Raw genomic sequence first — 27,046 nt, 5'->3', positions numbered from 1 at the left:
GTGTGCTGCACCCATTAACTCATCATTTACATTAGGTATATCTCCTAATGCTATCCCTCCCCCCTTCCCCCACCCCACGACAGGCCCCGATGTATGATGTTCCCTACCCTGTGTCCAAGTGTTCTCGTTGTTCAATTCCCACCTAAGAGTGAGAACGTGTGGTGTTTGGTTTTCTGTCCTTGCGATAGTTTGCTTGGAATGATGGTTTCTAGCTTCATCCATGTCTCTACAAAGGACATGAACTCATCCTTTTTTGTGGCTGCATAGTATTCCATGGTGTATACGTGCCACATTTTCTTAATCCAGTCTATCATTGATGGACATTTGGGTTGGTTCCAAGTCTTTGCTATTGTGAATAGTGCCACTATAAACATACGTGTGCATGTGTCTTTATAGCAGCATGATTTATAATCCTTTGGGTATATGCCCAGTAATCAGATGGCTGGGTCAAATGGTATTTCGTATTCTAGATCCCTGAGGAATGGCCACACTGTCTTCCACAATGGTTGAACTAGTTTATAGTCCCACCAACAGTGTAAAAGTGTTCCTATTTCTCCACATCCTCTCCTGCACCTGTTGTTTCCTGACTTTTTAATGATGGCCATTCTAACTGGTGTGAGATGGTATCTCATTGTGGTTTTGATTTGCATTTCTCTGACGGCCAGTGGTGATGAGCATTTTTTCTTGTGTCTGTTGGCTGCACAAATGTCTTCTTTTGAGAAGTGTCTGTTCATATCCTTTGCCCACTTTTTGATGGGGTTGTTTGATTTTTTTTCTTGTAAATTTGTTTATTTGTAGATTCTGGATATTAGCCCTTTGTCAGATGGGTAGATTGTAAAAATTTTCTCCCATTTTGTAGGTTGCCTGTTCACTCTGATGGTAGTGTCTTTTCCTGTGCAGAAGCTCTTTAGTTTAATTAGATCCCATTTGTCAGTTTTGGCTTTTGTTGCCATTGCTTTTGGTGTTTTAGTCATGAAGTCCTTGCCCATGCCTATGCCCTGAATGATATTGCCTAGGTTTTCTTCTAGGGTTTTTATGGTTTTAAGTCTAACGTTTAAGTCTTTAATCCATCTTGAATTAATTTTTGTATAAGGTGTAAGGAAGGGATCCAGTTTCAGCTTTCTACATATGGCTAGCCAGTTTTCCCAGCACCCATAAAAGAATTTTAAAACAGAACTGTAGGACAAAATGTTAATCAGTGGGAGGTACTTGTGTTACCTGAAACAACATCTCAAATTTCTACTGCTTCACTGTCTTTAAATACTACCACTTGCTTACCTAATATCTGTGGTGTTTTAGCACTTTTTGTCTCAAGCTCCTTACAATAGATTTTTAAAATGAGTTTGTTTCTTGAACAATGAGAACACATGGGCACAGGGAGGAGAACATCACACACTGGGGCCTGTCGGGGGTGGGGGGCGAGGGGAGGGAGAGCATTGGGACAAATACCTAATGCATGCGGGGCTTAAAACCTACGTGATGGGTTGATGGGTGCAGCAAACCACCAGGCACATGTATACCTATGTAACAAATCTGCCCGTTCTGCACATGTACCCCAGAATTTAAAGTCAAATAAAATTAAAATAAATAAAATAAAATAAAAAAGAGTGTGTTTCTGTCCATAAAATCATTTCCTTTTATCCAGTCTCTTCTTTTTTTCCTTACTGTGAGATTTGATTCTCTGAGATGGCGGACCCTTCAGAGCACCACTTCAGAAACTGACCTCTCTCTTTAAAAAGTCAAATAACCTACATGAAGTGGCTCGAACGGAATTGAGAATTAAAAAGCAGAATGGTTTACCGTAAACTAAGAGGCACAGATTAATTCATAAAGCTGAAAATATTCTTAGACAGACTGTTAACTGCCATATAAGAAGGATGTTGTCAATTTAATGTAACAAAAGGGTGCCGTAGAAAGGATGCATTTCATAAATCAGGTCACCCCTACAGGGTGGTCACACCTACACGTCATTTTAGGAAGAGAACAGTCAGGCCATGACTCACCCAGGAAGACGGTCAGTGTGATGGTGAAGAGGGACGGTAAGAAGAACCCTTATCCAGGAGTGGGGAATAACAGAACTGGGATGATTTGGAAATGGAGAAAACTCCATGGAGGCTGCTCCAGGAGACCTCAGCTGTCTGAAGGCCAGGCACACTAAATGAATGCACGGCTTTTTCTGCGAGGCTCCAGAAGTCAGAGGCAGAACCTATGCATGGATTCATCAAGAGGCTAGAAATCAGCTCTCTAAACAGAGAAATTCACTTATTTTTGAAATAAGCCTTTACATGGAACAAGCCTCAGGTATGTTGTCATTTAAGTTCTGATTCTACCTCAACCACACATACCATTTGCCTCAATATGTCAGCCAAGCAAGGTAAGAATTATACGTATCTCAAGACAAAAATCTTGATAAAGTCACCATTTGTTTCAGAAATATGTTTTTGTTTCTATTGAAATACAATTCGATACAATTGAATTCAATTCAGAACAATTCTCTAAAATGCACTTGTTTCTAAATATTGAGATTTCTTAAAAAGTAATGGTGTGTCTTGCACAGGTTTCCATGCTAAACAGCCATCCAGCTTGGGTGTTCTACAGAGAATTTCTATGTGAGACTGTGGGTTCTAGGAGTTACCCTGTTATCTCTCTAAGGTCCTTGTCAACTCTAAAACTCAAGGATTATGTGATGTTGCTGGGAGGATTTCTACACTGAGAGGGAGTTTAAACTACATACCAGATGAATCTTGATTCCCTCCATCCACCTAAATTCTTTGTTGTTGTTGTTGTTGTTGTTGTTGTTGTTGTTTGACAGTACACCAGGAATCATATATCAGAGTTTCACCTTTTTTTTAAGTCCCATAGACATATCTCTTAATCAATTATACAGGTCTATACAGAATGATCCATTTTGTAGTAAGAATAAGTCCACAAACCAATGAGTAGACTTGCTCCCAAGAGCCTTCTAGTAAAAACTATAAAGCATATTACTGCAGTTTTGCACTAATAAGCATTGCAAAGCACTGAGATTTTCTAATTTTCTAGTTCCTGTTTTTTATGACGACATCTGTGGACCTAAACTTGGCACTCAGCATAGCACATCTGTGCCAGAAATTGCAAAGGTAGACAAGAGCAGAAAAGGAAGTGGATGTTGTTCAGGAATAAGGAATAGAAAAAAAGAAGAGAGATGGGGTTTTTGTTTGTTTTGGTTTTGTTTTTATAAGTTACTTTTTACAGACAGAAACAAAACAGAAAATACCCCCCATAAGATCCTGTGGTTTGAGGAATTGTTTACTCTATAATCTTTTTTAGATAGATCCAAGATCAGTAAAATGATCCAGTGGATTCTGAGCTGGTACAGGCAGATGTGAGCTCTCCGTGAGGATCCACCAAGTGACTGCTTTGGTGGATCAAGCTGCGTTTTCAAGATCATTATTGTTTCCAAACAAATAACCCTTTAAAACTTCTATTATATTTCTCTTCCAAAAATTGGTAAGATTTCCTTCTAAATGTTTACAGTTTTTGTTTTTTTGTTATTTCATGTTCAACTCACTTCAGAAGGCAGAAAACCCCAATCCTACCATACCTCTAATAATTCTATGCTGTTTTTCCTTCTGAAATGGAAAATAATTATTGGCTGTTTCCTGACACCTAAGCTAAGATAATCATCAATGTTGATGGTACTCACAGAAGAAAAGGGAGTTTGAAGTATCTGTATTCTCTTGGAGAGTCTGATGTTTTTGGGACAAGCCTTTAAATGGTGCAAGCCTCAGGTATGTTTTTTACGTTCTGATTGTACATCAACCACACATATCATTTTGCCTCCACAGGGCTTATTAAGTAACGAAGCAAGGTGAGAATTGTACATATCTCAAAAAAAAAATCTTCATAAGGCCACCATTTATTTCAGAAATATGTTTTCATTTCCATTGACATATTTAGAGACAGAACAAATATTGAGTATGAAATAATTCTGTTCACTAAAAGAGATGGCTTCCTATTGCATTGTCGCAGGTAGTTTTTATTGAACCACTAGTTGCTAAAACTAATGACTACCTTTGACCTCCCTCGGAAATAATAACTGATTATACCATCCAATTATAATTTCCAGAATAGTTCTCTTCTCTTCTTTAGAACAGAAGGCAGTAGCAATGAAATGCAATTAGCAAGAACTGCAGGGCCAGCATATTTTCTAGACTGGGTGACAATGTTGAGTTTGACTCAGTAAAAAAAAAAAAAGTGGTTTTATTTTCTCCCTTTGATGGAAATTTTGACTGCTAATGTCTCTATATATTTGAAGTGTTTTGATATTGTATAAGAAACACTGCCCCAAGGGTAAGGGAAACTGAATATTGAGGGAGGAGAACCGAGGTAATTGGTGGTAACCAAAGCCAGGGAGGGATGGACTGTTTCCCAGACCCCAACAATGTCAACTGTCTTCACTCTTCCAGTGAACTGGGAATTAGAAGAAAACACAAACCAGGAATAGGCACGTACAGAGATGTTTAAGAGGACACAAATGATTTTAAAAAGAAAAAAAAATCTTCTGGAAGTTTCAGTAGAAAGCTGGCATAGGCTCCCAAAGTGATGAGATGATCGTGTCCAGCATTCCTTCCTCGCTTCTAGCCCTAGAAAAACACTCGCAGGCCAGGGATCGTGGCTCACGCCTGTAATCCTAGCACTTTGGGAGGCCAAGGTGGGTGGATTACTTGAGTCCAGGAATTTGAGACCAGCATGGCCAACATGGCAAAACCCCTTCTCTACTAAAAATACAAAAATTAGCTGGGCATTGTGGTGCATGCCTATAATCCAATCCCAGCTACTCCAGGGACTGAGGCACGAGAATAGCTTGAACCTAGGAGGCAGAAGTTGCAGTGAGCCGAAATCACATCACTGCACTCCAGGTGGCAGAGTGATACTCGGTCTCAAAAAAAAACCACTCATTTTTTCACTCATGCAATAGACATTTTCAAGCGTGTTATGTATCTGCAGGGATGTGAGCTCAAGGGGTTCAAAATCCAGTGCAAGGTGAGGAGAGGGATGGGAGACATGGTTCAGAAAATAGTTACAGAGAGGATGCTTCCAGGATTGGCAGAATCAGTCTCAGTTACCAGTTTGTGAACATGCATGAAAAATGGGAAAAATGGAAGAAAAAAAACATAAAGAAGAGAGGACACAGTCAGGTTTCTAGGGGCTGAAGCCAAAAGAACTCTGAATCTGGTGCAAGATGCCCCCAAATCCAGAGGAAACGTAAGGGAGTATCCCCCTCAATTCAGCACCATGCCCGGAAGGAAATCCAGGAACCGGTCAGGGAGGGATTTGAGATACCCACCAGACTTGGCAGTGATCTGACATCCACTTTTTTGACCCTGGGAATTGAATGTCTCATGTGTTGGTGCAAAGCTGACCTGATCGTATTTGAATTCATCTGCTCTGACTCCCTATTGTGCATTTCCTCTGTATTTCCAATATGCATGGGTTAGCCTTTCCTTAAAATAGTGGAGAGAGGTCACTTACATATTTTATACACAGGCAAAATGAGGTGCCAAAATCTTGGTTTAGCCCCCTGAGAGTGGCCAAGGGCTCTGAAGATCTAAGTTCTGAAAGCTGTTCCTCCTTCAGCCATCTCGAGTGTCTTCAGGGAAATTATGAACTCCTCCACATATCATTTTCAGAGAACAGATAATAACATTGGCAGAAAATCGTTAACTCAATAGATTCTGTCCTAAATGGGGAAATCATGGTTTATAATTCACCTGATATCATTCAGAATTTTCTATAACAAATTGGATTTTCGTTAAATGGAGAGAGATCATAGTTTAGTACCTCAACAGGGAATGGGTTGCACCTGCTTTATTTAAAACTAGCTCTCATTCCTCAGTGCTCTGTAAAAGAACTGCAAGCATCCACCTGTACTGCGAATGACAATGTCTTTAACTGCTTTGACACATAGTGCTCTAGTGGTCCTTTGGGTTCCATGTTAGGCCCTGTCACACTTTCTGAAACTTGCACCTTGAGCTTACTGTTGAATAAAAAGCATTGGCCAAGCAAAGTTAAATTGTCTACCCTCCCAGCTAAATTTTAGGCCTAGTAACCCCTTCCCATTTTAGACTGAGATTGTGAAGACTTATTTTCTGTCCATTCATGAGAGGAACTAAATTTGTTGTACTTTTACAAGTAAAAAATAAGAGCCTCTTCGAGTATCCTGCAGAAAAGCTAATTAGGCCAACTAATCTTCATGACAGTAAGTGTCCTTCATATATCCTTGCCTCTGCTTTCTCCAACCAGTTGCTGTTGCTTCTGCCTGCAGATTTCTGGGCCAACCCAACAGGGGCAAGAAACAGAACAGAATCCTCTTTCTTGCTGCTAACAAATTTAGTAACTAGGGTTTCAGCGGAAGCTCAGAGTGCCCACTTAATGTACCTCCTGCCCCACTATTTTAATCCAGTATGAGGGATTGAGTTTCTGCCTCAGCTTCCCTAACAAGCAATCCAATGCATGCTCAGGGTCTAAGCAGTGCTCTAAGTGCCAGCCCTCTTGGTTCAAACATTCCAACCTCTTGCCTTACCCACTGGTTATAATACTATTGTGATGTCACTGCCCTGGGAATCTTCCACTTTTCAGACAAGGCTTGTCTGATACAAACACCTGCACAAAACAGGCCAGAGCTAAGGACATATTTTATCCACCATGCCTTAAAGAGCTTTTTAAACAAAGAGGTTTAAAATGGACTGGGAAAAGGTCCATTTCCCAGTAACTGTCCTGTCTGGCCTCAGTGTCCCTCCCTCCTGTTCTGTTTACCTAAAAAGCAAAGTGATCTGTTTATCCCCAGCCAGAGTACCCACAAAGTACATGCACATGTAGCTGAGGCATCCCAGCAGGATGCAGCTTCCACTGCCTCTAAGATAAGTGCCAGAGAAGGGCCAGAGAACACCATCAACCCAGAAGTCGGTGCCCCAAAGCTTCATTATACTTCATTTCCTCTGTATCCAGACTTCCTTCCAATCTACTTGCAGTATATTATCACTGTCCCCTGACATTGACAAGTGACACAGCTTTGCTTTTTCAGAAAGAGAATAATTAATAAATGCCCTTAACCCTATCACCACAACCACTTTTTAAATATATGAGAACAAAGGCATCACCGCCCTCATAAATCTCTTTCATTCCAAATAGTACCATGACCCTATTTATCAGATGAAAGCTAGATATGAAGCCAGGAATTCTCTTCACTTCGATTGTTTGTTCGTTGTTAATGGTATAGAAGTACCATTGATTTTGTATATCGTGCTTGTATCCTGCAACTTTGCTGAACTCACTTCATTCTTTTTCAATTCTAATATCTCCATTTGGTTCTCCTTTGTATTTCTATTCATTTGCTGAGGTTTTCTATTTTTTTCATTCACAGATTTTATTGTGTTCTCACCACACAGAGAATATTGTAACTATGTGACCTGATGTATATGTTAATTAGCTTGATTGTGGTAATTATTTTACAATGTACACATATATCAAAACATCCTATTATAAACCCTCAATTGATGCCATTTGTGTTTGTTGAGTATACCTCAGTAGGGCTGGAAAAAAATTCTCACAAAACAAGAGTGGCAAACAATTTATCTCAAGAAATTTCAAAAAGAAATCATAGCAGCTACCATTTATGGGGCATTTCACCTATGTTGGAAATATGTGCCTCCTACACATGTTATTTCATATAATTCTTGCAATAATTATGGGATATAGGCAAATATTATCATCCCATTCCAGAGGCTCAGAGAGACTAAGTGGTTTGTCCAAGGTTACCCAGTCAGTATGAACCTGAGCCCAACTTGACTTCAAATTTGTTTGACTTTCAATCTAATCTCTTAAATCCTATGTGCATTGTTTTCCATAAACTCCCTCTGGCAGCAAAACAGGTATTGGGAGTTCTTTCCAATATTAAAATAACAATAAACTGTTCCATAATGAGAACATTTAACTATTTTCTTTAAATGCTTGTCCATTTTACCATATAATGGACTATTTGCGGATGACTTGAATTACAAATAGGGAGACATCTTGAGTTAATTTCTGCTTCCCTCTTGTGTCAGAGACAGGTGATGACAATCGCAAGGGCTGTACATTGACTTCTACCTCTTTTATCTCTCCCTTTTATTTGTCTTGTAAATGATTCAATTTCTTCTCTGTCTGAATGACTGAAAAGGCTGAATTTGAAAATTTGATCTGTTAGCAAAATATATCCCAGCTCCCTTGAAACTCTCAGTAAAATGTATCTATTTCCTTAAAAGCAGCAATTTCAGTGAGTGATAGAAAGAGATTAAATCAATACAACACAACACAATAAACCTTCTTTGTCTCATGTCTTCTATAAAAACCGCCTCAAAACAATTTTCAATCTTAAGTAATACTGTTACCAAGTTATAGGCAGCTCCCTGAGGAAACCTGAAGGAATGCTGAGCCGTGATGGGCTTCGGGGCTATTTCAGAGCATTAGTCGCTGGTTTATAAAATACAGGGGAATCTTTGCTTTTCACATAATGTCTCCAAAAATTCATGCTATTTATTGCACCATTAAATGCTTTAGAAGGACTTTCTATGTAAAGAAAATCTTTGGTGGATCATTCTCTAAAACAAATGAAGACTCCTCAATTTTAGCTGCATTACAAATTCACTTCTTCTGTGGATCAGGTTTACTTTGGGACGATCTAGAATTTTTATTTAAAGAGGCCTGTGGGTAGACTTGGCCACTGTTTTTTCTTAGATGGTGCATTTCTCCAGGGTGGTTTCAGGGGGTGGCTGTGGATGCTGTTGATTAAGATGCTCAAGGTTCGCCCATTACCAGTCATCCCCCTTGGCACTACCACTAGGATTACCCTTAAATATCTCTCATTTCTTCTACACAAATAGATAAGACTGTAGTAAAGTCCAGATGCCCACCTTTACATGTCCAACTTTTTCTTTTCTCTGGCTTATTGTGAATAATGTGTCAGCCAAGCCAATACCAGCACCTTTCTGCAGATTACTGTATCTGAAACGTGCAGAGCTGGCTTTATTACCTGAAGGATGCTGAGGCAAAGCTGTATCATAACACAGAAAATAACTATAAGCCGCATGTTCCTCATAGCCATGCCTTGCTCCCTGAAGAAGCAAGTGCTGGGAAGTATGCCAGAAGGAAGAATAAAGGATACTTTGGGCACAGTGTGGTGCGACTCTCCTTTCCCCTTCTCGATTAGGGAAACTTGGTAAGTGATTGGAGTGACAACACCCCAGCAGAATGAGACATTTACAGAGAGAATCCACTAGTGTTTAGACTGTACTATGTAATACGGTATTCACTATACACACGGGCTTCTTAATTTTCAACTCATTAAAATTAAGTAAAACTAAAAATTCAGTTGCTCAGTTACATTAGCCAAAGGTGCCCATGGCTACTACAGTGGGTAACATGATATAAAACATTTCTATCATCATGGAAAGTTCTAAAGTGCTGATCTGGACAACTTCATTTCACAGGAAGTTTCTTGGCTCTGAAAAGTTCATAATAAATGGCCCAAAGAATGGAGACTGAGAATCCTAGACAGTTTTCCCTTTATAACTACAAGGGAAAACTATAAGTCTAACATAGGTAACCGAAGAATCAAAAAAAGCAGGATTTACAAATCGCACAGGGCCAGGAGGGGGAGCTATGATCCTCTGACATTGAGTCTGACTCTTCCCCGCTACTGGAAACTGGATATTGCACAGCTGTGGCTGGATTAAGGCATCAAAATAATACAAGTCTAGTTTTGCTATAACTATAGAATAGTTATATATAATATATCATATATTATATATTATATATCATATATTATATATTATATATCATATATTATATATTATATATCATATATTATATATTATATATCATATTATATATAATTATTATATATTATATATAAAAATTTATGTATATATATAAAAAAAATGTGCCGGGCTCATCTGACTTTTGTACTTAAGGCCCTGCACATGGAAAGTTGTCCGCTTAGATAGAGGAATTATGCAGCATCAAATATGTCATTACCATACATTTAGAAGTATTCAGAGCCTTTCTAAATACTACAACCACGGGACAGATTTGACATGATGGAGTTAACATTCATGCTTCAGCTATTTGTGAGTCACATGTGAAGGATATTTTATGTGTCCTTTTGTGGAGGCTTGATTTGGAGACAGGAGTCAGTCCCTGGGGTCTTTAGTGACGCTCTTCAACTAGGCTGCATTGCATCCCAATTGTGACACAACCTCACTGTGGCCAGGCAGTAAATTCAGTGAGTAGATATTGTCAACCCCACTGCACCGATGAAGAAGCTGACAAGAGTGTGTCTGCAGTGGTAGTTTAGAAATGGAGTATCTCAATGATTTCTAGACACATCTCTTGTAAATTATTCATCCCAAATGTCAGGTATCTACTTTATTGGCTCTTCTTTGAAAACGCCACATGGAAGAAAATCCCTCAACCATATGAGAACTGTCTTAACTGCCTTTGTCTGTTTTCTGTCTTCTTTTTTTCAGAACCAGCTCTCACAAGTGCCTCTAATGAATTTGGCCGCTTATTGGGCTTATCAAATATAGGGTAACTTCATATTTGCATTGCAAATTAATCACCTAAAGAATGAGCTGACATTTCATTTGTTTCTAGGCAGGTCTTCAAGTCTTCCAATTGGAGCATGTATTCTAGATATACTAAAATATATCCGAATAGATTTTTAAAATTTTTATTTCAAAAAATCATTCTATGAAAATAGATCCTCACACTGGCTTAAGGAAAAATAATTTATTATGAGAATGTGAAAAGGTCTTTCAAAACCTGAGAATGAGAATGCAATTGAACCTTATAGAAAACTAAAACCGGGAACCTGAATAAGCTGCGTACTGTGCCCTGTCTCCTGTCTCTCCCCTCTGCTCATATCTGCACATCTCACTTGGTTTTTTCTCTTGTTCTGCAGAACCGCATGGCAGGAAACACGGGTAACAGCATCTCTTGTGCTTTCCATCTCACTGCTTCGGGCACTAAACAGACACCAAACAGACTGTTAGTTTCAGACCTAATATCTCAAGGAAGAGACTCATCAGCCCAGCCTGGAACAGGTCCTATGTTTGCACAGAAAAACTCTGGACATGAATAAGAATCGCGTCTTTTTTTTTGAGACGGAGTCTCGCTCTGTCGCCCAGGCTGGAGTGCAGTGGCACAATCTCGGCTCACTGCAAGCTCCGCCTCCCGGGTTCATGCCATTCTCCTGCCTCAGTTTCCCGAGTAGCTGGGACTACAGGCGCCCGCCACCACACCTGGCTAATTTTTTATATTTTTAGTAGAGACAGGGTTTCACCGTGTTAGCCAGGTTGGTCTCGATTTCCTGACCTCGTGATCCGCCCGCCTCGGCCTCCCAGAGTGCTGGGATTACAGGCGTGAGCCACGGCGCCCGGCTTTTTTTTTTTTTTTTTTTTATGAACAGATAATTGTGTGGAGTGTGTGTGTGTGTATAAGCACAAATGCCAGGAATTGTTACTACTGACTTTCTTACTACTGACTGTCTTTTATCTTTAAAGCCAAAATCTCAAAATATCACTAATGATTTTTCTCTATTTACTTGGCTAAGCAGGAATAAAATAACTTCATATTTAAATGTTTCTTTAAATTACACCAAAACGTTTTCTTTTATTTTTACCAAAGTATGTATAAGTATATCAAGGCTACAATGTTTTTCATGAGTTTGTATTAGGTTGATTAGGTATCCAGATGATATACAGTTATCATCCAAATATAATATATTTTGAATTGTCTGAAATATTTGAATTGAATTTAACTTAATCTTCCTTCTCAAAAAATTTGTAATAACAAAAGCATACTTGAGAGTACTAAATAACACATTATGGATTCATAATATTTACACATCTGCAAAAATAATGATTAAGACATATGCTCCAAGCATTTTTTTAAAAGGAAAATATTAGCTATATTGTTAGCTGCTAATTTCTTCAAAATTTTCCTTACTCTGTCCACATTATGCACACTGGGTTCCTAGGTATGTTTTTATTCTAAATCATAATCTCTTGTTATCTTAAGGATAATCTATTAGCTTGATAACAAGAGCAAAGTAATATTTTGAATGATCCTCTATAGCAGTAGGCAAGATTAAAAGGTAAACATGGAAATGTAGACACATGATTGTTAAAGAAATGTAGTAATAAATAAGAAATTATTTTTAAACAAATAGATGCTAAAAATTGACATATGTATATAAAGGCCTAATAAATTGATTTGCTAATTGTTCCTTGGGATGATTAACATCAATCTTTGGCATACCGTACATTCATAAGTATACTGAATTCCTTTCCAAATTGCCAGTATTCTCATTCCTCAGCCAGCAATGTAATCACTTCAATTATAATGAGATAGAGTTTATTTAGTAGCTACTTGTACAGAACTGTCTCCGATTTCAAGGAAAACAAATTAAGCAATATAATTTGGGAGACTGAATCATGAAATAGGAGCCCGAAGACCCCACTTTTATTCTGGATCCAACGCAAAGCTATTATACGACCCTAAAAACGTCATTTCAATATGCCGAGTCTCAGTTTTTGCATGTATCAGACATTTCACAGAGATACAAGGAAGATTTTATTTGACAAAAAAAAGTATATACAATGAAATGCTTAGCTGTTGAGTGTCCAATTTGATACGTTTTAGCAAATGTAAGCATGGAGTGTCACCAACACCCCAGTGAAAATATGGAACATTAGCCAGGCTTGGTGATGAGTCTCCTTAAAAAAAATTAAATCAAAATATCGAACGTTTCTCTCTCCTCAGAAAGTATCCTCGTAGGGTGGAAGAATTTCAAGATGTCTTCAGGACTGCATCACCCATCAATCTGGACTTAATTATGAATAACAACCAGGAGGATAGGCCTATGAATCTACTTTCCTGTGACTAAATTGTTCGTTGTATTCATACTATTTTCTCCCTAGACCAATATTTCCCAAACTGTACTAGGAAACTTCCTGGGACAAATCATCTGGCTTGAGAGGTGGGAAACAGCCAATACAGTTAGCCAGGTAACAGGATCAAACTTATGGGAGCATCAGGCAAAGCTGAGCATGTCTCTTTACTGCAAGACCCGTCAGCACCTTTTCATTGTCTTAATGTGCATTGCAACTCTGTCCTATGAAAACATACAATGCCTATTTCCAAAACTGATTGTCCACAGTGTATTTTTATTTCAAAACATCTACTTATATCTCAAAGGAACTCAAGTTGCTGCTAAGACAATTGGGAAATGCTTACCTTGATCATGACAGACTCAAAAACTACCAAGGAAGGCTGAGAACATTCCAAAGACCTCAGCTGCCATCGACTTGTGTTACTGAGACTTCCTGTGAGGCAACCCTCTTTTCCCAAGGCTTCTGACTAGTTCAGTTCACTAATATTGTGGAATGGATAAAGTCAACATGGAAGAATCTCCCCTCTCCTACCATTTTGGGGGAAACTGGTGTCTAACACTGCAGCTTTGTTTTGTTTTGTTTTGTTTTTTATACTTTAAGTTCTAGGGTACATGTGCACAATGTGCAGGTTTGATACATAGGTATGCATGTGCCATGTTGGTTTGCTGCACCCATCAACTCATCATTTACATTAGGCATTTCTCTTAATGCTATCCCTCCCCCAGCCCCCCACCCCCTGACAGGCCTCGGAGTGTGATGTTCCTCACCCTATATCCAAGTGATCTCATTGTTCAATTCCCATCTATGAGTGAGAACATGTGGTGTTTGGTTTTCTGTCCTTGTGATAGTTTGCTGATAGTGATGGTTTCTAGCTTCATCCATGTCCCTGCAAAGGACAAGAACTCATCCTTTTTTACAGCTGAATAGTATTCCATGGTGTATATGTTCCACATTTTCTTTTTTTTTTTTTTTTTTTGAGATGGAGTCTCACTCTGTCCCCCAGGCTGGAGTGCAGTGGCGTGATCTAGGCTCACTGCAAGCTCTGCCTCCCTGGTTCACGCCATTCTCCTGCCTCAGCCTCCCGATTAGCTGGGACTACAGGTGCCCACCACCAAGCCCGGCTAATTTTTTGTGTTTTTTTTTTTAGTGGAGACAGGGTTTCACCGTTTTAGCCAGGATGGTCTCGATCTCCTGACCTCATGATCCGCCTGCCCCAGCATCCCAAAGTGTTGGGATTACAGGTGTGAGCCACCACGCCTGGCCTATATGTGCCACATTTTCTTAATCCAGTCTATCATTGATGGACATTTGGGTTGATCTGTGCTATTGTGAATAGTGCCACAATAAACATATGTGTGCATGTGTCTTTATAGTAGCATGATTTATAATCATTTGGGTCTATACCCAGTAATGGGATTGCTCAATCAAATGGTAATTCCAGTTCTAGATCCTTGAGGAATCGCCACACTGTCTTCCACAATGGTTGAACTAATTTACACTCCCACCAACAGTGTAAAACATTCCTATTTCTCCACATCCTCTCCAAGCATCTGTTGTTTCCTGACTTTCTAATGATTGGCATTCTTTTTTTTTTTTTTTTTTTGAGATGGAGTCTGGCTCTGTTGCCCAGGCTGGAGTGCAGTGGTGCGATCTCTGCTCACTGCAACCTCCACTTCCCAGGTTCAAGTGATTTTCCTGCCTCAGCCTCCCAAGTAGCTGAGACTACAGGCGCATGCCACCACGCCCGGCTAATTTTTCGTATTTTTAGTAGAGACAGCATTTCACCGTGTTAGCCAAGATGGTCTTGATCTCCTGACCTCATGATCCGCCTGCCTTGGCCTCCCAAAGTGCTGGGATTACAGGCGTGAGCCACCGCACCTGGCTTGGATTGCCATTCTAACTAGTGTGAGATGGTATCTCATTGTGGTTTTGATTTGCATTTCTCTGATGACCAGTGATGATGAGCATTTTTTCATGTGTCTGTTGGCTGCATAGATGTCTTCTTTAAAGAAGTGTCTGTTCATGTCCTTTACCCACTTTTTGATGGCGTTGTTTGTTTTTTTCTTGTAAATTTGTTTGCGTTCTTTGTAGATTATGGATATTAGCCCTTTGTCAGATGAGTAGATTGCAAAAATTTTCTCCCATTCTATAGGTTGCCTGTTCACTCTGATGGTAGTTACTTTTGCTGTGCAGAAGCTCTTGAGTTTAATTAGATCCCATTTGTCAATTTTGGCTTTTGTTGCCATTGCTTTTGGTGTTTTAGACATGAAGTCCTTGCCCATGCCTATGTCCTGAATGATATTGCCTAGGTTTTCTTCTAGGGTTTTTATGGTTTTAGGTCTAACATGTAAGCCTTTAATCCATCTTGAATTAATTTTTGTGTAAGGTGTAAGGAAGGGATCCAGTTTCAGCTTTCTACATATGGCTAGCCAGTTTTCCCAGCACCATTTATTAAATAGGGAATCCTTTCCCCATTTCTTGTTTTTGTCAGGTTTGTCAAAGATCAAATGGCTGTAGATATATGGCATTATTTCTGAGGCCTCTGTTCTGTTCCATTGGTCTATGTATCTGTTTTGCTACCAGTAGTATTGTATCATTCTTATGCCTTTGTGTCCTCATAGCTTAGCTCCCACATATCAGTGAGAACATACGATGTTTGGTTTTCCATTCCTGAGTTACTTCACTTAGAATAATAGTCTCTAATCATTTTAACGTTAATTGTGGCTTACATTGTTTGAACAGGCAAAACCAAATTTCTAATTTATAGTAAAACAGGAGCTAAGAATAACCACAGAGAATCATACCCCTGGATAAAAAAAAAAAACTCTTAACTTTTTGTAATTTCTAATTTAATTTAATACACTTTGTATTAACTTATGAACACTTCTCATTTTTTTCTTTGATCCTGAAATAGAAGGCATTAAATTATGCACAGGTTATTGAAAGGGACAAAGAGAACAGGTTCTGGAACCAGATCTGCCACTCAGATTGGAATCCTGACTATGTGCGAAGTGAGGAAGTCCGAGGAAGCAACATGAGAAGAAGATAAAAAGGTTCAGAGTTACAATTACTCCACCAAAATAAAAGGTCTGGAGCTACTACTGAGGTTTATGAAATTTGTGGGGCTGATTACAGATTATTTTCTATAAACAAGAAGAAAAAAAATCACTTCTTTATTCCAGCTCAGCAGACATCTCCAAGAGCTCAACAGACTGAAGAGAGATAAATTTTCAAAATATAGTTTACTATGCATTTATTATGTGCCGGGCAGTGTTGCAAGCAGTTTATATTTATTAACTTATATAATCTTTATCAGAAGGAGTTGAAGGATGTCAGCAAGAATGGTGGAGTAAAAACCTCTGAAAATCCACTTCTCCATAAAAGTAATAAGAGCACTGAGAAAAAAATGTCAAATCATCATTTCTGGAACTCTGGAAATTAGCCAAAGTCTTGCAATAATTTGGGGAACATTTACTTATTTATTTATTTATTTATTTATTTCATTTGAGACTGAGTCTTGCTCTGTCGCCCAGGCTGGAGTGTGGTGGCGCGATCTCAGCTCACTGCCTCCCGGGTTCACACCATTCTCAGCCTACCCGTGGTAGGCTACCCATGTAGTCCCATGGTAGCTGGGACTACAGGCACCTGCCACCATGCCTGGCTAATTTTTTTGTATTTTTAGTGGAGACAGGGTTTCACAGTGTTAGCCAGGATGGTCTCGATCTGACCTCGTGATCCACCTGCCTCGGCCTCCCAAAGTGCTGGGATTACAGGTGTGAGCCACCGCGCCTGGCTGGAGAACACTTTTTTTTAAAAAATGGCCAAAACTTGGTAATAACGTGATCTTTGCATCATTTTCAGTTCCTCTATACTCACTTTCCTCTCTAGCTCTACAGTAGCCTTGAAAACCAAGAGCCCTGTGATCATAATGAAAACAATCATCCTAGAAGCTCTGAAGAAGGGAGAATAGGTTTGGAGCTCCCCTAAAACATCATTCTCAGAGAACTACCATCATTTGCCTAGAAGTTCCCTGGAAACTTCCTCTCAAAGGGGTTGTCCTTATTTGGCCTGAACCAGTGATCACTGACTGTGAACAGCCATTCTCCAGAAGTGTTTGTCAAAAACAATCAGCAGTAACTATTTAACATTAAAGCTGCCTAAAGCAGTGACAACATTTGGAGACAAGAAGAAGCTAGCCAAAAAAACTTAAAAGGAAAATCTGAGGAATAAGATGTCATAGGGAACTTTGAAGAGCTCTAACATATTCCTGAAAATCCAAACAGCCACACACATGAGAAAGAATGTGTGACTGCCCAGGGCTGTGCATATGCCCAGGAAATACCTCAGAGGGCCCTAAGCTCTCACTTCTTTATTACCTGGGGACTCTGCACAAACAGGAAGTGAAGGCTAAGGCAGAATTATAAACTGCCTTCCTACACATTGAAGGCATACCTCAAAACCCACACAGCCCCTTATCAGAGGCTTGAGAGACAGGAATTCCAGGCATATCTGAAAATCTGTGTCCAGATATTAGCTGACACAATAAACTAATCATGCAGAGACTCCGATAAATACATATGAAAAATGATGCAGACTTTAAAGAGTCAGTCCAGAAAATTAATGAAATAAACAAAGAGCAGCAATAAAAACAAACCCTGTGGAGAAGAAAGAATATGATTTCCAGAGTGGCCACATATTATTATTTAAAATGCCCAGTTTTCAACAAAAACAGCACAGCAGTTTCTTGAAAACTTAAACATAGACTGGGACCCACAAGCCACTCCCAAGTATATGCCCAAGAGAAGTGAAAAGAAAGCAGTAACACTGCCTCTATTTGAAGATAACAATATCTTGCATATAAAAAAATCCCAAAGAACCCACAACATAAAAACTCATATGCAACGTCTGTATAAAAACTTGTATACAATGTTTATAGCAGAATTGTTTGTAATGGCTGAATAGTGGAAAAAAATCCAAAAGTCCATCAACTAATGAATACATAAACAAAATGCTGTATATTCATGCTGTGGAATAGGATTCAACCATGAAAAGGAATGAAGTACTGATAAATGCTACAACATGGACGAACCTTGAAAACATTATGCTGAGTGAAAAAAGTCAGAGACAAGAGGCCACAAACTGTATGATTCTATTTATATGAAATGTCCAGAATAGGAAAATCCATAGAGGCATAGATTATTGGTTGCCAGGACCTGGGGCAAAGCAGGGTGTATGGAATGACTAGTAGAAGATGTGAAGCTTCTTTTGGGATAACGAGCTTGTTCTGAATTCCATAAGGGTGATAGTTCACACCTGTGTGAATATACTAATAACCACTGTGGGGGTGGTTGTGGAACTACTGCAGTCTTCTCTATTCAACAGATGATAAAATGGAGGTACTAGATATTAGGCAATTTATGCTAAGTCGCAAAAGTATTTAAGTGATAAAAATGGAATTCAAACCTAGACACTCTGACTCCAGCATCCAAACTTTTAACTACTATGTCATGTGGAACTTGCAAAGGTCTCTTTCCTAACTAAACTAAAATTCAACTAACAAACCAAACAGGTGATATCTTGTTTCCCTTTTAGCTGGAGACAATGATATAAAATAGAGATATTTGTACCATTTTTGTAGATTAGGTGATATACCCAGATATTATGTAAGATTACAATGACATATAATGAAACCTAGAAGTACCTTTACAGAAATTGCCTCTCATTGGATCATTTGGTTCCAGCTTTGCCATATGTAAAAGCTTCTACTATAATGGCACATGAATAAGACTTTTTCCTCAGAGACTTTACCAGTGTGGACTTGTCATTTTCTGTTTCACACTGTTACTTAAGCCCTCAGTGTTTACCTTCCTTGTTTATAACACAGGGATAATAGTGGTATCCCCTTAGAGGACTGGAATTAACACACTTAATACGCTTAGGCTACTGCCATGAATATAGTCCTCCTTCATAAGTGCTAGCTATTATAGTAATAATTAATATTACGCTCATACCAATACCATAAACTAATCAACACTTTCTTCATAATTCTTGTTAATATAGGCAATATGAGAAAATAATTAACATGTAATTTAAATGAGAATATGATCAATGTTCACCAGCCACTACAACAATTGCAAGAATAGCTAGTAACTCGTGGACTGGGTGGATGGAGAGTGAACTACACAAATGAGGTGAGGACACAAGGAGAGAAGTATTCTGCTGAATTAGCAGATATTTTCCCTAAGTGAAAATTTCGGACATGGATGGAGACTATAACCAGTTGAATTTTCAGAGTAGGATTGTGAGGCTGAGTAACATTTTCCAAACATTTTTAATCCGTATTTGGTTGAATCCACAGATGTGAAATCCACCGATATGGAGGATGACTGTATGTTTAAATAGAATAAATACGTTAATTAGTTGGATTTATTTTTTTTTTTTTTAATTCTCAGATGGTCCTTGGACTGGGTCACTGGTCACTAGCTTAATTTTTGATACCTAGGGAAATTTTCTCACACAGGCACAAGACTGTAAAGAAGTCAGTGTTTATCCTCAGATGCAACACCAATTCCAGTTAGCAGAAGGTCCCCGGATTTCAAAACAAGGAAATGAAGTATCTTGGTTTGATGAGGGGAAGTCACTGACTATAAGAAGGATGCCAAGTATTTTGGATTGATAAGCAGAAGTTGATGAAGAAAACAGAACGGATTCAGAAGAGCTATGATCTTGTCCTGGGGTTTTTCTCTGCCTTTATAAAGACCTGGGCTTCATATCTTTGCTTTTATGGAGACCAGATGCCTCATTTCCAACATGAAGGGCTTGATCAGTTGATCTCTGTGTTCCTTTCTCAGAGGTCTGATGTTCTACAATTAAATGTCAGTCAAGTCAAGAGCAGGTATCTCAGATTCTTCAGAAGAATCACCATGAAAGGAAAAGAATGGAGAGAAGAAGAGGAATGACTGAAGGAATAAACATTCTGCTTTCTGAAAGGGCTGAAGACACGTGACAACACAGCAATTAATAAAAGGACAAAAGAGCTCTGGGAGCAGAGTTTTCACGTTTGAGTAGACAGACTCAGCAGGAGGGTTAAAAGATGGACAAGGTGGTTGAGTCACCAATGAGAAATGTAAGGTGGGGAGGTGGTATGGTGTTGTGCAAAGGGCATGGGATTTGGGTCCTAAAACCTGGTTGAAGTCATTCACTAGTTTATATAACTGAGGGTAAGCCACCCATGTTTCTGAGCCTTATTTCCTCATATGTAAAGTGTGAACAATATTTGTACTAGATTCTTGAGGATTCACATGGGATCCTTCAAATGATACATCATAGTAAATTAATTAATATATCCTGCACCTAGTTTCTGCCCACAAATTTCTCTTTGGGTGCAATCTACAAAAACACAGAGTTATCTTTATCCCTCGAGTTTTGTCCCTGAAGTTATCCCTGGAGCTTGGCAGAGAGGCACAACAAAGGTCATCTCCTAATCCCTTCCCTTCTCTGTCCAGAAGTCTACAAAATCCCCCTCGAAACTTACAAACATTGTAAAGCCTTACCAGTAAAACCTACTGTGATAAATAGAAGCCACAAAGTTTACTCATATAAAATGCAAGTTCACATTATATGAGCTAAATGAAATGAATTCAGTAGCCTTGAGAGTATTCCACGGAGGGTTCTGATCTGTCCCAACCAAAATCCCAGCTGTGCTTTGGCACACATGGTGAGCGTTACCTTCTCCTGCTTAAATATTGATGGAGATGATTCTGGGCTCTGTGGCTTAGCAGCTCTAGGGATCTTCTGTTCATTTGCAACTTGAGAAGATGGGGCCAGGAGACTATTGTAGCTGGGGGGATGCATCCTCCTCCTGCCCTCTTTCCAAGATGGGCTTGTCTGTTTCATCCTTCCCTCCACATTCCCCTCCTAGGTCAGAAGATAAGAACTTTCAGAATCATTCTCCCCATTTAAGAATGGGGGCTTGGCAAAGAACAGATCCAATCGCTAATTTTATTGTTATTGGGGTATTTTACTGTAACTCCGAAATCTGAAAAGCGTCATATCAATGAGTGTTTGTGTTATTTACTATTTTAACGGATAAGGGCTGAATTGTGTCTCCCCAAAATTCATACGTTGAAGTCCTAACCCCCAGTACCTCAGTATTTGGAGACAGCACCTTTATAGAGGTCATTAAGTCCAAATGAAGCCAGTCAGGATGTGTCCTGATCCAATATGACTTGTGTCTTTATAAGGAAAGGAGATCAGGACAAACAGAGGGATGCCAGAAATGCACGCAGAGAAAAGACCATATGAGGGCCCAGGGAGAAGGTGGCCATCTGCAAGCCAAGACGTGAGGCTTCAGGAGAAACCAACCCTGCCAGCACCTTGATGTTGAACTTCCAGAATCCAGAATAGTGAGAAAATAAATTTCTGTTGTGTAGGCCATCTGGTCTGTGGTATTTTGTTATGGCAGGCCTGCATCTGTCCATGTTTGCATAGCTATAAAAAAACACCTGAGACTGGGCAATTTGTAAAGAAAAAAGGTTTTGTTGGCTCACAGTTCTACAGGCAGTCCAGGAACCATGGCACCAGCATCTCTTCCTGCTGAGGCTCCGAAAGCTTTCAGTCATGACAGAAGGTAAAGGGAGAGCTGGTGTATCACATGGCAATAGCAGGAGCAAGGGGTGGGGGAAGATGCCAGGCTCTTCTCAATAACCAGATTGCACATGAACTAACAAGAGTAAGAACTCACTCATTGCAATGCAGATGGCCCAAGCCGTTCATGAGGAGTCCACCCTCATGACTGAAACACCTCTCACCAGGCCCCACCTCCAACATTGGGGATTAAATTTCAGCATGAGATTTGGAGGGGACAAACATTCAAACCATATCCCAGCCCCGGTGGACTAATATATTAACCAAGTGATAATGGCAACCTCTAGTGAGGGAAATGGACAAAATGAAGAAAGAAACCCACATTGCCGAGTCTTATGCACCTTCTCCTTCCCTATTCCTTAAATAACGGAGGCTATCTCTTCCTGATGGGAGTTAAGGCTCAGAGAAACACACTGATTTGAAGAAATTATTCAAAGCTCAGGACAGTCTTTCTGCACAGGAATGGTTACAATAGGCCATTAAATCAGTTATCTATTACTGCTTAACAGAGTGCCCCAAACTGAGCAACTAAAGCAACAAGTGTTATCTCACAGTTTCAGTGGGTCAAGAATACAAGACTGGCTAATCTCGGTGGTGCTGGTGCAGGGTCACTCATGAAGCTTCAAGCAACATGTTAGCTGGAGCTGCAGTGTCATGAAGTTCCTGAAGCTGTAGGCTCCAGTTCTAAGCTCACTCACATGGCTTATTTCCTCACCTCACAAACCTCTGTTTAGGGCTGATCACAATGTGGTGGCAGACTTCCTCCAGAGCAAGCATTCTGAGACCAAGAGTAAGAATAACCAAGATGGCAGCCACAGTATGTTGTATAACCTACCTGCAGTATCTTATATAACCCACCTGCAGTTTCTTGTATAACCCACCCACAGTTTCTTGTATAACCCACCTGCAGTTTCTTGTATAACCCACCTGCAGGAGGGACATATCATTGGGTCTTCCATGTGCTATTGGTCACACAGAACCCTCACACAATGTAGGAACGGACTAATACAAGGGTGTGAATACTGGGAATTGAGGACCAGTTATTTGCAGCCACATTGGAGGCTGACTACCATTTAAAAAGTCTCAGAAGAGAGTGTGGAGCCCAAGTACCCTTACCAATTCTCCGTGCTTACTCACCTGAATCCGTTCCTTCTCCCAAACCCATCCCCCCTGACTAAATAAAGGTCAATAGAACCCAACATTTTCTTTACATGTATTCATGAAAAAGAAAAAAAAAAAGAAGAAGAAGAAAGCTAGTGTCAGGTAAAGTAGTAAAGTGTGAAGAGGGTCAAATAGTTATTTATCTGTTATATTTGTGAGCAAATGGCATGTCTGGAAAGACCCATCTAATCATAAATAAGACAGAAAGAAAAGGCATGTTATATAATGTTGACATCACACAGTTAGAAAACACACACACAACCCACAGCAAGGGAAAGTTCGGGTCCTAACCTAGGAGAAGGTATAAATTGACTCTTCACAGTTGGTTTCTGCTACAAAATAACTTTAAAACAGTATTGATTCAATAAAACAGCATCCTAAAGATAAGATGATCAAACAAGAGGGAGATTGGAAATGAAAGAAATTAAATTGTCAACCACAACCACATCCCTTTGGAAGTCATTAATTAGAAAAAGCAGAGAACAGAATAGTCATCTCTGAAAATCAAATTAATGACATAAAAGAAATACTCCAATATAGATTAAATAGAAAAAAGCAATGAGAGAGAAACTAATAAATAGAAAACACATGAGAATATTATTGTACCTACAGCAGAAAAATCCAACAGACTGACAAAAAGATGTATGAAAAGGTAGAAGTGAATATCTCTGAAATAGAGAAAGTATTGAAGCTGCAAATCACAAAAGCACAATGTGCCTAGGGAAATTCGATATAGAAAGCTTACCACCAAGATTTGTCCTAGTAAAGATTTTGAAATTCAATGATAAAGAAAATAGTTCTTCAGGTGCCAAGCAGAGAGAGCAAGTTGCTCTAAAGAAAGATATGATCATGGTTGGTTTTACAGTTTTCTACAAATACCATCCAATAAGAGAAGACATCAAAAAATACCTACAAAGTTCTGAGAAGAGAAGGCACGGGGCCAAGAATATCATACCTAGTTAAGATGTCATGAAGACATAAAAGCGACATAGATATATTCTCAAACAAGGAAGAACTAAAGAAATGTAATGCCTAGGAGCCTTTCTTTCGTTAAAAAAAAAAAATTACTTGCCATTAAAATTCATCGGCCAGGCAGGGTGGCTCGCACCTGTAATCCCAGCACTTTGGGAGGCCGAGGTAGGTAGATCACAAGGTCAGGAGATCAAAACCATCCTCGCCAACATGGTGAAACCCTGTCTCTACTAAAAATACAAAACTTAGCCAGGCGTGGTAGCATGTGCCTGTAATCCCAGTTACTCAGGAGGGTGAGGCAAGAGAATCGCTTGAACCTGGGAGGCGGAGGTTGCAGTGAGCCGAGATCATGCCACTGCACTCCAGCCTGGCGACAGAGCTAGACTCCGTCTTAAAAAAAACAAATTACCAATTACAGAATGAATTTAAGTGTAGAACTCATGAAGGTAGAAGCTAAACAGTAGGTAATCAGCATCTAATCCATTTAAATATAAAGCTAACGCTTATTAACTATACAAGTTGTGGTCATAGAATATGCATGTTATAAACCTAGACAACAAAAAATAATAATAATACTATAAGCAACAAAAATTGTCATTGAGGGAGGGGAGCTATGAAACATTGAATGATTTTGAAAGGACTCATAACTTCATTTTTCAAAGCAAAGTTTCAATAGATACTTTCCTAAAACCCGAATATGAATTTACAATCAAAATAAAACAAAACAAACTCCTCATGTCATAAGGAGTGCAATTTTGTAATATTTCTCAAAGCTTCTCTCTCTTTTGTAACTTTAAAATCATCTTTAGGTAATAGTCATAGCTATTCTTGGGATGGTATTTATTTAAAAATTAAGAATTTGTTCAGTATTTTTCTTCTATTTAGTTAAATCTAAATAGCTGAGTTTAAAAATAACATCTAGCATATCATTCCATTTTTATAAATGTATTAAAGACATAACTATCTATGTATTATTCCCCTTCTTTCTGAATAAATATATAGAAAAAGTGCTGAAATAACAGCCTAACAATTGTGACAGTAATTTCTGGGTACGTGGCTTGGATGCTTATTTTTACTTTTATCTTTATGCTTTTACATTTGTTGATTTCTTTACAATTTGTAAGCATCATTCATTGGAAAAAAAATGGAGACAAATATGTCAAGATGTTATCCATGTTTAAAACTGGGTGGTAGAACCAGAAGTGATTATTTTTTTCTTTATATTTTGATGTTTTCTTAATTATTTTGAAGTGGAAATTTTTAAACAAAAGGAAAAACATTAAAATTGGGAGAGACTTTAAAAATCATCTAGTCCAGACCTTTTATTTAATAAAAGGTTGCATTTATTTTAAATAAATGCAACACACATTTATTAAGTGCCTACTGTATGCAGATGAATTCAAAGATGAATAGGATATAGGCTTTGCCCTTAAACCAATGTGATGTGCTGGAGTTGGCTTGTGATAACTCGTGAGGGTTTATTTTTAAGTTTTCAGGAATTTAGGGTGCTACTTATTACATACAATTATTATTTAAAATTAAATTATATACTTCACTGTACTATTTTTCATGCTGGTGAATATCTTTAATCTTATTTTAATATGACACATTATAAATAAAAATGGGCTACCAACAGTGCCTTGCTTAAAAAATTCTATCCGGATGTAGTGGTTCATACCTGTAGTTCCAGCTACTTGGGAGGCTAAGGCAGGAGGATCACTTGAGCCTAGTTGGCTGAGGCTGGAATGAGCCATGATGGCATCACCTGCATTCCAGCTCAGGTGACAAAGCAAGAAAAAATTATTAAATTTTGTCCAAAAAATACATTATACAAACTTATAATTAAATAAATTATATTAAAATTCTTAAATTTTGTCTAAAAAATTATACAAACTTATAATTAAATAAATTATATTAAAAAGAAAAGTATGCTGCAGACGTAATTGTGGTTTTTGCCCTTAAAAGTAATGGTAATTTTTTAAAGCAATTAAAAATATTTTTGCCATTAGAAATAATAAGTACCCAGGCACTTCCAAGTGATTTTATTCCATGTGCTGTTTCCTGGGTTCTTGGGAGCCGTTTCGCATGTTGCCTCTGTCTGGCGGAAACCTGTGCCATGAGGGCTACTGCACACCTCTTCTCAACTCTCCTTCAAGGGCGTCGCATTGACAGGCTAAATTTGGCTTTCGTGGGAGGGTTTTCACCAGGGAAAGCATTAACTATTACACATTTGAGCTTCACTATTTTAAAGAAGCCATGAGAAAAAATGGGAATGATCTAGATTGTACTTCAATGTTTGCCACGCTTGTAGCTATGACGTGAGTAGCACAAATTCAAGGAAAGAAATATTCTTCCAGTATTTGGAAACTGTCACTCAATTCAGTAATCACTCATGTTACTGAAAAATGAATGAAGTTACAACTATGTCTTCATTGTTTCAGTTTTGTCTTGCTAATGCAAATGGAAATACCAGCCAACTGTCACAGCAGAACTACATTCGTTCTTCAATTGCAACCGTACATTGGCGGCAGTTACTGGAGTACAGTTAATACCAATGAAAGCATCTCGCGAGAATCAACTGACTAACTGGAATTGACAATAAAAGATATCATATGATATAATATTTTATTATTATTTTTAAATGGAATGCTATATACTCTTTATATTGGTGAAAGCTGTAATAAACATATGAGTGTGTGTGTGCACGTGCTCACATATAGTTTCTTTTAGAGTTGATCATTACACATACCAACACAAAACTGTTCATAATCTAGTGTGAAAGAAAAATCTGTGAAAAACGATCAATAACAAAAGGCACAATGAAAGAATCAAAGTCATAGCCCATAAGGGAACAGTGTGATCATCTGCCTGGTGAAAGAAAGCAAGGAAAGAATCCAAGGTTCAGAAGGATGATGAGAATGGTGCAGTTCATTCCGTTTGCCAGCAAAATCAATCACTGCCTGAACTCAGCAGCCTTTCTCCCAGCAGCCCAGGAGAATGACAGACTCTTTTCCCTCATTCTGCTTGTATGCTGTATGCACATGAAATCATGTGCATTTTAAACCAAATTCACTGCGATTTTGTGCTATCAAGATGCCTAGGAGTGACGTGATCAATAAACCGAGAACCAAGAAGAGATTTCTCCTCTCCAAATCACCGTCCCTTCCATCATTCCTCTGTGATTCTTCCCACAGGAATCCTTTTACACCTGCAAGCCTGAGCAGTCAAGAGAACTATGGCACATTACGATATACGACAGGGGAATTTTCTAAAGAGACACACATCCCTGACTG

The 27,046-nt window shown here is 38.8% G+C and overlaps 2 long non-coding RNA genes across 2 annotated transcripts; one reads left to right on the top strand and one right to left on the bottom strand.

Moving 5' to 3' along the window:
• The first annotated feature begins 10,304 nt into the window (after positions 1–10,304).
• Positions 10,305–11,439, top strand: LOC129048503 (uncharacterized). The gene is made up of 3 exons (XR_008510875.1): positions 10,305–10,437; positions 10,548–10,608; positions 10,982–11,439. It is a non-coding gene; the product is annotated as an uncharacterized LOC129048503 (long non-coding RNA).
• LOC129048504 (uncharacterized) lies at positions 10,791–25,530 on the bottom strand. Its single transcript, XR_008510876.2, has 3 exons — positions 25,432–25,530; positions 20,703–20,891; positions 10,791–11,045 (listed from the first exon to the last, which is right to left on the bottom strand). It is a non-coding gene; the product is annotated as an uncharacterized LOC129048504 (long non-coding RNA).
• Between the last annotated feature and the right edge of the window lie 1,516 nt (positions 25,531–27,046).

The sequence above is a fragment of the Pongo abelii genome, chromosome 8 (genome assembly GCF_028885655.2).
Source record: "Pongo abelii isolate AG06213 chromosome 8, NHGRI_mPonAbe1-v2.0_pri, whole genome shotgun sequence".
Lineage (NCBI taxonomy): Eukaryota > Metazoa > Chordata > Mammalia > Primates > Hominidae > Pongo > Pongo abelii.
The sequence above is the reverse complement of the archived record's forward strand: the minus strand, read 5'-3'. Positions and strand labels throughout refer to the sequence as shown.